Source organism: Aphidius gifuensis, linkage group LG3 (genome assembly GCF_014905175.1).
Source record: "Aphidius gifuensis isolate YNYX2018 linkage group LG3, ASM1490517v1, whole genome shotgun sequence".
In the NCBI taxonomy this organism is placed as follows: Eukaryota; Metazoa; Arthropoda; class Insecta; order Hymenoptera; family Braconidae; genus Aphidius; species Aphidius gifuensis.
Window position 1 is genome coordinate 24,392,141 of NC_057790.1, and position 14,316 is coordinate 24,406,456.

At 24.1% G+C, this 14,316-nt stretch overlaps 1 protein-coding gene and 2 non-coding genes across 4 annotated transcripts in view; 2 read left to right on the top strand and 1 right to left on the bottom strand.

The window, feature by feature from the left end:
• The window catches only part of LOC122853108 (mannosyl-oligosaccharide 1,2-alpha-mannosidase IA-like), a 123,351-nt gene that overhangs the window by 84,801 nt on the left and 24,234 nt on the right, over positions 1-14,316 (top strand). The window contains exon 1 of one of the 2 annotated variants that reach the window (XM_044153370.1): positions 781-1,960. The exons of the other annotated variant lie outside the window; for it this stretch is intronic. The gene's annotated coding sequence lies outside the window, so the exon portion shown is untranslated. Of the gene's footprint in view, positions 1-780; positions 1,961-14,316 lie in introns of those variants that run through there. 2 annotated transcript variants of the gene reach the window in all.
• On the top strand, positions 10,092-10,164 carry Trnar-ucu. Its single transcript has one exon. It is a non-coding gene; the product is annotated as a tRNA-Arg (tRNA).
• On the bottom strand, positions 10,788-10,860 carry Trnar-ucu. The gene has a single exon. It is a non-coding gene; the product is annotated as a tRNA-Arg (tRNA).

Consider the following 14,316-nt stretch of genomic DNA (forward strand, 5'->3'; position numbering starts at 1 on the left):
ATACTTGCAAATGCAGTGCTTTTACATTTTTTTTTTTTTTTTTCCTTTTTGAGAAAATTTTTATAATTATATTATATCGTTTTATTGTTATTGAAAATTTTCATTTATTAATAATTAATTTAAATACAAATTTATAAATTATATAAAAGTGGTGTAATTTTTTTGTCTGTTTATTAACTATCCCCTAATTTTCAAAGTTATTAATTAAAAAAAGAATTCAATATTAAAAATAAAATGGTTTTTAAAAAAATAGAAAAAAAAAATAAAAATAAATAAAAAATATTAATTCATAAGCAACGTTAAAGTCGAGAGAATCAGCTGATAAAAGTTGAAGACCTTGAAACGGCCTTCGATAAAGTCTATGGTGGGATATAAAAAATTAATCAGTCTGATGTCCTCAATATACCATATTTTGACCCTCTACTAGCGCCATACAATCCTCAATGAATGTCAAATATAAAATATGTTATTTTTCAAGACTCCAAGACTTCTATAACATCCAAAAAAAAATTTTAATGTCCAAAATTTTTATAAAAAAATATAAAAAATATTAACGGATTAATAATTTAATAATAATAATAATAATTTAGCTTGATAATGAGCATTGAAAAGAGTAAGTCGCGCATGACTCGGATACAGTCGGAGTGCATCGTGGTGTATTTCTTTTCGTTCGCCACACGGTGTGCCAGCGTGGAAGTGGCACTGTAGTAGGGATGTGAATGCCAAAGTGGGAGATGAACCGTGTGCGTTTTCCAACATTAAAGTCTGACGATTCAGTCAGGCTCAGTCCGTTGACACGTGTGTCAATTTTTATTCTCATAAAGTATACTTTTTTTTTTTTTTTTCTTATCAATAATAATTATTAAAATATACGTGGTTTAAAAATTACAATGAGTCATACTGTATTTATTACAATGATATCGAAAATTTTTTTAAATTATTTTTGACACACGGTTATTATGCTGGTTGTTACTAACAATTTTTAATTTTTCAACTGTATTTATAACTGTGAATAAAACGTTAATTTAAAAAGTGTAAAAAATTACCAAGTTTATTATTAAAAATTATAATCACGTGGGGAATGTTAAAATTGAGTTGTAATTTAAAAATTTTTTTTTTTTGGAGTAAAAATGGAATTTGAGTTTTAAAATAAAACTAATCATATATTTTATTATTTGTTATTATTTTTTATGTATTGTGCACGTGGATATTAACTTGTGGATTGAATATAAATTTTTGTATATTTGAAATAAACATAAAAAGTTTATTAAATATTATTGATTTTAAAAGTTTTATGTACAGTTATAATCTTGACCTTTTGAGGAGATTTTCTATTTTCACTAGAGATTTTCTTGCTCGTTAAGGTGCTAGAAAGAGAAATAGAAAAAAAAAAAAAAAAAGTTAACAAAGAAGCTGAGAGAGAAAGGAAACAATCTGTTTTGTCAGAAAGGAAAATAATTCCTGGAAAGAGAAAAACATCCTATATTCATTTATACACCGGATGCTCGTAAATTGTCGTGGTGTATAATTAAGGGTTTCTCAAGTGGCAAAACTTTGGCATAAAAAAATATATATAATAATAAAAAAAAAAAAACCATCTGACACGATATAATCAAAAAATTTTTAAAAATATTACTCCAATTTTTGACAGAAAAAAAAAAAGAGTGCATACAAAAAAAAAAAATAAATATTTATTTTAAAAATTTGTGAAAGTGAAATAATAATAATTGTGTTTTAAGTGTTAAATATATTTTTTAAATATATTATTATTAATTAATAATTTGTTATAAATATTTTTAAGTGTATTGTGATTTTTATTTTATTTTTTCAATTGAGTGTTAATATTGTTTTTTATGTGAACAACTTGAACGTGATAGTGAATTTAACACGATACTTGTGATAGTGAATTTAAAAAAAAAACCACTTCATCATTTGACAAATTTTGCTGAATTTAATACAGGTATGAAATACATTTTATATTTATCTATCTATTAAAAAATATATACACATTTTTTATCTTTTTTTTTTAATTGATCAAATGTACCAATGAGAGCTGTCAAAAATTTTTAACATTTCATTTATGTTTTTTTTTTTAAATCATTATTCTATCGTTTATTATAGATTATTATTATTATTTTTTATTTCATTCAATTAGCTATTGTTGATATTGACATGAGAATATGATATCAATTACTATTTTTATATTTTAACTATGACAATGGAATTTTTTTTTATATATTTTTAAATTCAATCAAAATTGTGTAAACAAATTTTTACAATACAAGTTTATTGTAACAAATTCAATTATTCTTTTTAATGACCATATAATAATATTTGCATTGTTGATAGTTGAGAATTTAATTTGATTCAGTCATTTTTTTTTTTTTTTTTTTGTAGTACTATTGATTTTTTTTCATAATCAAATACTGTTATGATTGTTGGAAAAAATAATATTATTAAAAGCCAATTTTCACTGTCATAACATTTACGTAGATTTTTTGTTTACATATCTTTTTTTATTTTAATGAAATACCCGAAAAAAAAAACATTAAAAAGAGTCATTAATCTTTGTCGATACTGTGTATCTGTTTCCTTTTTTTTTTATTATTGCATGTTTATTTAAAATATTTGAATATTCTCGTAAATAATAAATGACTCCAATCAAAAATACATGGAAATGAATTCAAATCAATATTTATTTTTAACAAGATGAAATAATTAAATAATACAATTATGTTTTTTTTTAATTTCCTATAAAATTTTCATAATCAATATTCTTAAATTAAAATGTAAATTGAAGAAAAAATAAATACATTATTTTAACAATTTTTAGGGTCGAAAATGAAATAAATTTTTCCGGTAAAATGATGACAGGAAATGAAAAAATTTTGAGGTTTAAAGGGTAGATGTTAAAAAAATTTTTATCACAATTCACTTGTGTGTCTTTTTGATAAAAAATTTTTTTGTTTTCTTAAATAAATAAAGAGTTTTAAAAATGTAAAAATAAAAAAATAAAAATACCGGAAGTTGAAAAAACCAGCGATAAGTATTTCAAAACACGCTATACTCATATTTTTCTACTTGGTATATAGAAAATTCAAGGTATAACAATTTTGCACAAAACAAGATACTTCATTGCCTTTTTTATATAACAGCTATCATCACTTTTTCCTTTACCATTCTCGTGTTATTTTTTTTTCCTTTTTTTGCCACTGTATCGTGCCCAAGTAGTTTGCATTATGCACGTGGGTTTTTACAAGTGAATACATTGAAAAACTTTTCAACTGTCAACGTTGTGTTCAGACCAACATTGTAAAATAAAAATAAATTAAAATAAAGTAGTTATTTATTCAGTACAATGAATTATTAAGTTATAATAATTCCATGATTATTCGCTGTTATTTTCCTAAAGTAATTATCAAGGAAAACCTTTACTGTAAAATTTTTTTTGAGTCTGACTCAAAAATTTCCAGTGACTCACCAGGTCAACAGCCCCTCGATACAATTTTATTTTATAAATTCCATGTTACATAAAAAATATTATTTTTTAAACAATGGGTTATTTTAATTAATAAAAAAAAATTTATTTCTTTTTTTTTTTTTTTTTTTGTTATTTAAAAAATTTGCATTGTCGGATGTCGAGTAATAAAATTTAAACAACAAAATTCGCTGCCTGTTTTTTCCGGATCTCGATTTTTTTTTTCCTCTCTTCGTTGTTTGCAAATGTTTGCTCTGTATTTTTTTTTTTTTTTATTTATATTTATTTATTTTCTATTAGAAAACGAGTGTATTCGCTCGACGAGTCACGGATACCACATGAGCGTTGGTATTCTAACGGCGACACGGCCACTTTGTCGATAGAATGAACCACCGAGTTCCGTTGAAAATCCAAACGAGAGTAGTTATGCCATGGCCATCCAGTCTTTATGCATGGGTGGTATAAACCTTCGATGCCCATAAATAAACTAGCTTTGTTGCACTCATCCATACAATACAATAAATATTTTTCATTCAATATCAATATCAAAATGTAAAAAACCAATTTATTTTTATTTTTATTATTATTAAAATCTCAAAAATCATATTTCAAAGATATTTTTCATTTGAATGAGCAAAAAAATTTTAACAGTACAAATTTTTTTATCATTTTACAATTCGAAAATTCTTTTTTTATTTATTTTTTTTCACTACATTTCATAGGAAAAATTCTGAAATATTTATAATTTTTTCACATGATATTTTTTAATATTTATTTGGCAAATGTTACAATTTATTTTATTTATTTTTTCTATACACTCTATTGAGAAGAAATAAATAAAATAATGCATTTGACAGTACAAAATCTTTTCCATTTCTTTGTGATCGGATTATGTGACGACTTCTCAACTGTTGAGTGCTCTCTGACGTTTGCTTTTCACTTCCACTCAAAATGTCGAAAAATATAAAATATATAACAGTAACAACTATAAACTAAAATAGACACAGTAGATAAAAACCTAGTCTAAAATAAAAAAAAACTAAAAATTGTAGAAATAAAAAATAATATAATGTGTTGTAAGAAGATCTCGTTGTTCTTCTTTTTTTTTCCGAGACCTGCTGAGGGGTAAAACTTTCGCCCTTTGGCACGATGATTTATCATGTCGATCGTATTATCCTCTACAGGTCAGTGACCTCTTCGATACTTCCAGATAATATCCGGACACTCGGTCAAAGTGCATCATGCAATTTTCAACCGTAATCTGATTTTTTCGTGGGACATTTTCAACTTGATTTCACATGTTTTTTTAATGTATATAATTTTTTTTTATTTTTTCAATATATATTTTGACGTGAATTAATAAATTTCAATATTGATTATATGCAATTTTATCTATTACAAATATCAAAAAGAAAAAATGCATATTTTTTTTTTTTTACATAAACAAATTATTATATGGTTTATAAAATTTTATATTTTATTATTGATTTGTTGGTATATAGCTATGTATAATTTTAATATTAGGTCATGTTTGATATTGTAAGTAACATTTTTCTTGTGTGTATTACCACAAAGTTTATTGTTACCACATGAAGATTATAGAAGTGAGTTTATCGCCAGTCAGCCAACCAACGTGGTCGACCATTTACCTCTGGTAAATATACCACTATATACATTTATATATTTATATGTCTTATCTCTGACAGCGAGACGTGCCGTTTGGGTAATTTGAAAATGTTTGGTCTTTTCTTATGCTCTATACACATTGTAGTCACTACTAACATACATTGTACAAAATCCACATGGTCTTCTGTCTCTGGTGGTCGTCGTCGTGGTCTTTGTTGTTGTCGTTGTCGTCGTTGTTTCATGATACCTTTTAACATTTTCCACATTTTACTCGCTGAGCTTTTATACTGTAGAATCTCCACCACTACGGATTTAGAGATCAAGCATTTTGCCATCATGACCTCATTCTATTTAACTATATACACATAAAATGAAGTCGAAAAATAAAAAAAAAAATTTTTTTTTATATATAATTTTACAATTTCATATATTCCAAGTTTTTTCTAAAAACTTTCATGATAGTAAATCAATTTTTTCTTTTTTTTCCTGTTTTATTATAAAAGGAAGAAAAAAAAAAACATTGTCGACACGAGTTTTTATAATTCATTTTTTTCATCTTTTTTAACCCATTCAATTTAATTCATTTTTTTTTATTACTGTATAAACAACTTTTAACAAATTAAGTTTGAAATATTTTTTTTTTTTTTTTTTGGTTGAAAGTTTTAGGTGGTTCATGTGTGATTTATAAACACCTTTTTGTTTATATATAGAAAAAAAATATATAATTAAACATTGTTAGTGTTAGGTTATATGCTAGCATCAGCTGATTTAGGAGTTTTTTTTTTTGTCTATTTTTTTATTTATTGAAAATTGTATTACCGATAAAATCGTTTGAATCATGATCCAGTATAAAAAATATACGATAAATGAATTTTTTTCACTCATTTTAAATGTTTCAAAAATACAAATAGATACATAAAGTGATGATATAAATATTCGCGTGTATATATGGACAGGCGTTTCTTTTGTAAATATACTCGGGGGCAAGTAAATGCCCTGTAGCAGTTCAAACACTGCCTCTCTGTGCAAATAGAAAAAAAAAAAAAGCTCAAATTGAAGTTTCCGCGTGAAAACAACCGTGACTATAGGGGTTATTTTTTTTTTTATATTTTTTATTTTATATATGTTGAGTGACGAACACATTTTGCATGTTGAAAGGACATTTTTTTTTTCTGATATAATAAATAAAAATAAACATAGCTTCTCTCAAATTGACAACAGATTTAATGACACTGTAGTTAGACTTTTATATCAATTGTTCTAAAATAAATAATTATTATTAACAAGTTGCTTTTCAAGTGTTAAATAAACACTGTAAATTTTTTTTTTTTTTTTGCTGATAATTTTTTATTTTTATATCTTAAATAATATACTTCATAACTTAAAAAATTGCTTGATATTATTTGAGTTGTTTTTTTTTTTTTTTATTTATGTATTATATAAAGATAAAAAATGTATATTTTGTAGGGATGATAAATTCATCATGTCATGTGAAAAATCATCCTCATTTACTACCCAACATATTCATCAATTTTTTTTTATTTTTTTATATTAATATTGACAATTGATGTGCGAACGATCGCATGTGATGGGATTATTGTTTTTTTGAAATTTTTAAATATTCCAATGATTAAAGGGAATTATTTATTTGGATAAATATTTAATGACTTGAATTATGGAAAAATCCAAAATTACAATAAAAATTTTATTACAATATTTCATAAATATATAATTTACGATCAAAATATATTATTTTATTAAAATTATTTATAAAAATTATCAGCAGTTTTTTGTCGTGTTTTAATTTGATTCAGAACTTGGTTGTCCCACTTGATATATCTCTTGATTAAAATATAATTATTTGTTTATACAATTGTGCTTAATTAAAAAAAAAAAAAATGACAATTATACACGTGAACATATACATTAGTATACGAATACATACATATCACTGATTAAATTATTTTCAAGTTTTATTATGTAATATCGTGTAATTATTGTCAAGGCTATTGAGTAAGGTAGATTAATGATTGACTCTTAAATTTTCTAAGCACGATAAAATATGCGTCATGTTTATAATTATAACTCTTTTTTATTTATATTTATATAATGTTAAAAATATGATGATGCTGCTGATGAATAGTCCATTGAAAATACATTATTTTTTTTTTTTCCGTGTATATAAAAACAATTATTTTTAACTTCAATAATTTGTTTGTATAAAATATAAATATTAAGTATTTTTTTTTTTTTTATTATATAAATATGAATTGAATTATCGTGACTATATCTGGCAAAAAAAATTTACTGGGTATAGATAAGACTAAACTTGATTCGATCGATACTCGGTAATCTCAAATATAATTTTTTTAATAATTTAAAAAAAGGTTAATATTTATCCTTGCATTTATACAATTTAATCTGTTATTTTGACAAGCAACACCACAAATTAATTTTATTTCTTGACTCATTATTTTTTAATCACTTATCGATATATACTTTTTAAAATCTTTTTTGGAAATGATAAAATGATTAAAACTAGGATTTTACGTTTTTTTTTTTTTTTTCTTTCGTTTGATGATTTAATGGAGATAATAAACTAAAAATAAAAATGATAAACATTTTTCAATAGATTGACAATATTCATGTATAAGTCATTAACTGATAAAATTTAAGGAAAAAGTTTTCAAAAAAAATACTACTATTATTTTTGTTATTGGCCTGATATTTTAACAATGTAAAACAATAAATTAGACCCTATATGCAAGTGTTAGTTTGATTAGTTAAGGTGGATTTATTTAATTGTTTATAGATTTTATCAAATCTGTTGAAAATAAAGACACCTTTTTTATTTTATTTCAATTGTTCATGAAAAGTTGAAAGACCGTTATCTTGGACAGTACGTGCTTAATATAATTACGATAAATTCGTGCTTCATAAAACTTTGTCAGAGAGAAAATGACGGGTTATATATAACTCTGAACTGCAGACCATGCGATAAATTGCTTGGAAAAATTACATTATAATTAAGTACAATCCTAGAAATTTTTTAAATTGTCCCAAACAAACAATTCACCAACAAAAAAACAAAAAAGAATAATTAATTATCCAGACGTAAAAAAAATTTAAAAAAAAACAAACATAATGACAAAGATGAAAAAATTATTTTTACATTTTTTAAATTTATTCTTCATCGTTACACATTATGAGTAATTTATTATTCAAATAAAATGAAAAATAAAAATTCTTTTGTTACATTTTTTTTTTTCTCACTTTATTATGTTGCTCCAGAATGATAATTATATTTTCGTTTATAGCATTTTGTTATTTGTTGGTTTAATGCATTGTATATTTAACCTATTTATTTTTCTCTTTTCTTTAACATTACACACGAGTTAACATTTTAACGAGCATATCGAGAGTGCGCTCGTAATGATGCAAAGGTACATTGAAAGCTATGTTGGTGACTTTATAAAAATAAATAGACTCTTGACCAAAAAACAGTGAATAAAATAACAAAAGAAAAAGTATTTTTTTAAATAATGTTTATAAAAAAACTGCCACTTATGAGTTAGTATATATTTTTGTATAAATTCATGATGTTTTAAATGAGTTTTTTTCTGTTTGATGATTAAATTTTAGTGTGTTTTTATTTTGTCGTATAAAAATTAGACAAGTAGTTGTAATGAATTGAACTTTCATCGGATAAATTTAAAACTATTGTCAAGTAATAATTTGGAATCATGGTGAAGCATTAACACTTAATGATGATGCAAGATCTGGTGTACCATGTACGACATATTAGAAGCTTACGTTTCAATTCTCACACCTGTCGTCTATTATAAAATCAAACTGCGCATACTCTAAAAATATAGGTATAACAACTCACATATATCTATATACTGCAGAATAAATGTTAGAAGGATAAGCCCTTAAAGAGTATTATAAATTTCTCGTATGCATACATGATCCTCGGATTTGTGTCAAATGATACTGCATATTACTGACAACAGGTGTTGTACAAGTATAATTTAAAACTCCAACTTAAATATACATCAATTTTTTAATTTAATATTTATTTTAAAAATTTTTTTTTTTAATTAAAATACATTACCAATTTATTTTTTTTTTAAATATAATTATATTTATTCAATTTTCGTTTTTTTTTATTTTATTATTCTCTTGGATAGCAATTAATTTTTTTTAATTTATTTTTTCTCATTTATTTTACGTTTCAATTTTTATTTTTTTAAATTGAAAATGTAGTTGTTTATTTTTTATTTTTTTACTTTTCATTGATGGACAATATACACAAAGCAAGAATAGATTGATAGTAAACTGAAATTTCAACGATTTGTCCTTTCGATTAATTTTCACCGTGTCTATCCAATTTTAAACGACAAATTATCAGTCCGAACTTTGAAAATATCTTGTGTTATTTTGCATTTGCTTTGTTACGTTTATGAATGATAAAAAAAAAAAAACTATCGGAAAATAAATTTGTCTCTCTCACAGCTTACTCTATTTGCTTTCCAATTAAGTGATTGGTTATACATATATTTATATACAAAGTATGTTTGGCTGTAAATGTGTGCAATATACGTTTGTATATTCAGGAAGAAGACTAAATTATAGAATAATGAATACGAGATAGAAAATTTGAGAGGGAAAACTGCAGAGAACATGAGATTCGTGTGATCACACAGTTTAGGCCTTGGGGCATGTTTCTCGTAAATTTTAGATAAATACTCATTCGGAAAATTAATTAGTTTCCTATACAGAGATTTGTGCTGTTCACTATAACTTCTTGTGGATAAATGAAAAACAATTTTCAGTAGTCTGTGTTTAAACGAATATTTTTCACAAAAAAATGATTATTTTGATAAAAGTATCAATAAATTTATTAATCGCTTTATTTCTTCATTCTAAACTCTATTTGTTCTCGTCAATATTTTGTATAGCTTTGCTATTATTAGTGCCAACACACGTCCCTTTGGCGCAGTGGATAGCGCGTTGGACTTCTAATTCAAAGGTCGAGGGTTCGACCCCCTCAAGGGATGTCAATTTTTTTTTTTTGACCAAAAACGTCGTGAGATAAGGCTATGTGAGTGTGGCTATAGAGGCGCTGGCCACGTCTCACGAACCAAAATTGCCTTGATCTTATGGAAACCTCTTAAGGGGGTTATGCACAAATTCATTGCGGGTGTTGCGGGGCGCTTCTGACGTCATAGACAAAATTGAAATCGGGCTACACTGTAGAAAGAAAAAGTGAAAAGCGCCTGCGCCCCGTATACAATATATGGGATTGCGGGTATGTGTGTGTGTTTGAACATGCCATACGTTGCCACATCTAATTTTTGTAAAGTTTATAATTAATTTCTCATTAATTAACCGATCAACATATAAAAATTTTCCGCGCAATTAATAAAACTCGGTTTCTAGTATATGTTTGATTTTTTTCAAGACTTTTTCATCATTTTTTCTATCCGAAAAAAATGGTTAAAATAAAAAAATAATTATACCGTTGTATTCAGAATGAAAAGATCTACTTGTGTACAAAATTTCAGAACATTCTCATTATATTTAAAAAAAAAAAGTGATAGCTGCATCACCTCCTTAAGTTAATCATGCCCTGCTGAAAATTTCTAAACAAAAATGTGAACAAAAATCAACAAAAAAAGAACATCCCTTGTGGGGATCGAACCCACGACCTTTGAATTAGAAGTCCAACGCGCTATCCACTGCGCCAAAGGGACTGATGTGATAGCATGATTTCAAGTGAAATCATTCGAAATCAAACCTGGAAATTCGCACATTTAACATCACAATAATAAAATTTTATAATTATTTCAGTTTACATTAAATTTTAATTATATAAAACTTTACTAAAGATTTAAATAATTATTAAAAGATGATTGACATTAATGTTGAAAATTTACATTGGAATTATATATAGTTGAAATGTAAATTCAATTTAACTTTTATATATTTTTTTTTCGCTGTTTAGAATATGTGCCAACCTCGGTAAAGAAAAAAAAATTTCTAATAAATAAAAAAAAAACGGTTTATAAGTTTACTACTCTGCATATGTTTTTGACTGAAATAAAAAAATAAAAATAAACAGAATAGAGAGTCTTCGAATAAAAAAATAGTCTCCAAGCAATGTCAATTCTCGTTGGAAGAATTTATTTTCATGGATTTTTTTTTTCTTATATTGTGTAATTTTTATCAAAACTATCATTGTTCTGTTTATTACAATCACTAGGAAAGTAAAAAAAATATTTTGTTTTTTATTTATTTATTTATTTAACAATGTTTTGTTGTTGTTTATTTTTATTTGTATTAAATTTCACTTTTACTTTTCAATATACCATGTACTCTTAATAAAAAAAGCTTATTTTAAATATTTTTTAAAAAAGTGTCTGCTTATATTTATATAAACATATACGAATGACCATGAATGGTCCTAGAAGGGGGTCCAACATTCAGCCAATATCTCTAAAGATTTATAATAGTCGTAATTTTCAAACGAACGTCCTCGACCATAAAGATACATTTTTATTTCATGACGTTTATGCTTGCAAATATATATGTATATATATTTAACCCATGCGAATTTTTTTCAAATCATTTCAATAATTCTTTCTCAAATAATTCAATTTTTATTATTTATTTATTTTTTTTATTTTTTTTTTCATAAAAAATATATTACATTCATCGAGAATTTTACATTTATTATTTATATTTTTTGTTTTTTAATTATATTTTTATCACTTTATTTTTTTTTTGAGTTGCTCAATCTTTCTGTCTTTTTGGCAATCAAAAAAATATAAAAATTCGTACAGTTTTTTTCCATCACGAATTGAGTGATAATTTTTTTTTTTTTTTTCTATAAATTTTATTACATTCTTTTTGGTATTTTATGCGAGGTATATCTACACTCTTGCAGCCAGGTTATTTTTAGTTGTTGAAAACCAGAATATAGAAGAAAAAAAAAAATGAAAAATGTCGTTTGGTTTTAAGGAACCGTTATGCATTGGGCCAGAATAAAATAGGATTAGAAAGGTCGATGGTCCCGAATATCGAGCGGTTTTAAAAAATATCGAACACAAATAATAATAATAGAAAAAAAAAAAAATATTTTTAAGGAAGATAGCATCGCTAAAGATGAAGGAATGTCCAAAAATTTTTGAAATACCTAAACCCTTTTGAGGACGTTAAAATTTTCCTGTAGCAACAATGAAAAAAAGGGGTCTTTTTATTTTTAATCTCTTAAAATTACCTATGTACAAGCATCTGCTACATGCACGTATATTTTAATGTATTTAATTTCTTTTTTGGTTCAATTTTTTTATTGACATCTCTGTGGTATTTTAAAATATTTAATTAATTTTTTACTAGTTTAATTATTAAACATTATTATCCATGCAGAATAAAAAAATTTATTTGCGAATTTTTATCAGTTTACACAATTTTTTTTTCTCGTGAATTGAGTTGAACAAAATTAATTTTTTTGCCATTTGAAATTGATAACTAAATTTTGTTCCAATTTAAAAACCCAAATTACTGGAATTTATTTATTAAAAATATATATATAAAATTTTTTAAATTTTTTAATTCTCATAATTGACAGGTGTTCATTTAAATTTTATTTTAATTAAAACGAGTGAATTTATTATTTTAAAATATAATGCTTCATTAATGTTCATTAAATATATAAAAATTCTATAAAAATTTTACTGGTTTTTACTGAAAATAAATCAATCATTTTATTTGTTCAGATTGTTTTTATTTTTCTTCATACCTCATCAATCAATTTGTATAAACGATATTTTTTATTGTACAATGGATACGAATGTCAAATGTCGATGATCGATGTGAGGTATTAGAAAATTGTAAGTGCTTTAGTCCAGAAAAAAAAAAGTTTCAAATCTTTATACGGTTCAAAGCAAATACTTATTAACAAAATAAAAAGAAATCTGGAAGAGGTCAGTTACAGATAAGGATTAAAAAATAAATCCAATTGTTTTTAGTAAATATCAATACTAGGATAAATTTAAATTGCCTTTTTTTTCAAATTTATTTTGACGTCATTAGAGGTGTAACGACCTTAATTAAGTACACGAAAAAATAATATTTACACAAGTTTTTTATGAATAATATTCACACCATAATTTGTGTGTTTATATTTCCAAATTTAATTAATACAGAATATTTTAAAAATTGATAATATATATTCACATTTACTTATTGAAATGTTTACATTGATGAATTTTTTAATGGCTAATTAGCAACGACCTACTATCTCATTATTTTTATTTTTTTTTAAATTCTTTATTCACTTTTTATTTACTATATATTTTATATATATATGTATATTATTTTTTTTCAACTTTTTTACTTTCATCTTCTCTCATTCACTTTGATGAAAATATGAATGAAAATCGGTTTTCTATCTTTGATATTCAAAGCAACTCAGTACTATAAAAATTTTCTGCAAATCTTTTTATGGTCTTTTTATTTATTTTATTTTATTTCTTTTGTGTGTGTTGAACCTTTTTTCTCAAAACTTTTATATCGAATATAAAAATTCTTCAATGGGATAAAGAAATTGCATTCGATTAATAAAAAAAAAAAAAAATAAAGAAGATTTTTATTATTATTCAGTTTGCCAAAAGAAATTATATTTTTAATAATCATTCGTATAAAAATATTTCAATTATTAATTTTTTTTAAAACTAAATATTAATGTAACATTTAAAAATAGTGAATTTTACAAATGAAATTGAAAAAAAAAAAACAAATTTTATAAAACAATATTATTGTGATATCTAAAAAAGACATGTCAGGAAAAAGTAGGACTTAGGAGAAGAAAATCACGAGCAATTCTATATATACCCATATGTATGGGGTTAAAAAATTTACAACACACTGAAAGTCGTAAATCTATTCTCGTACACTCTCGTTCCGGACACTGACCTGGCCCAGTCTACGTAATTTTTATTTATTTATTTTTACATATAATTTATTTTTTATTTTCCATAATATTTATTCGTCTATTTTAATCTTTATAATATTAATTATTTTATCAATTAAATAATAAAGAAAAATAATTAATTTTCTGTCAAAGTTTTCAACTAATTAAACAGTCCAAAAAAAAAAAAAAAATAACTCAAGTTATTCTAGAGCAATGATACAGTTCTAAAAACTGT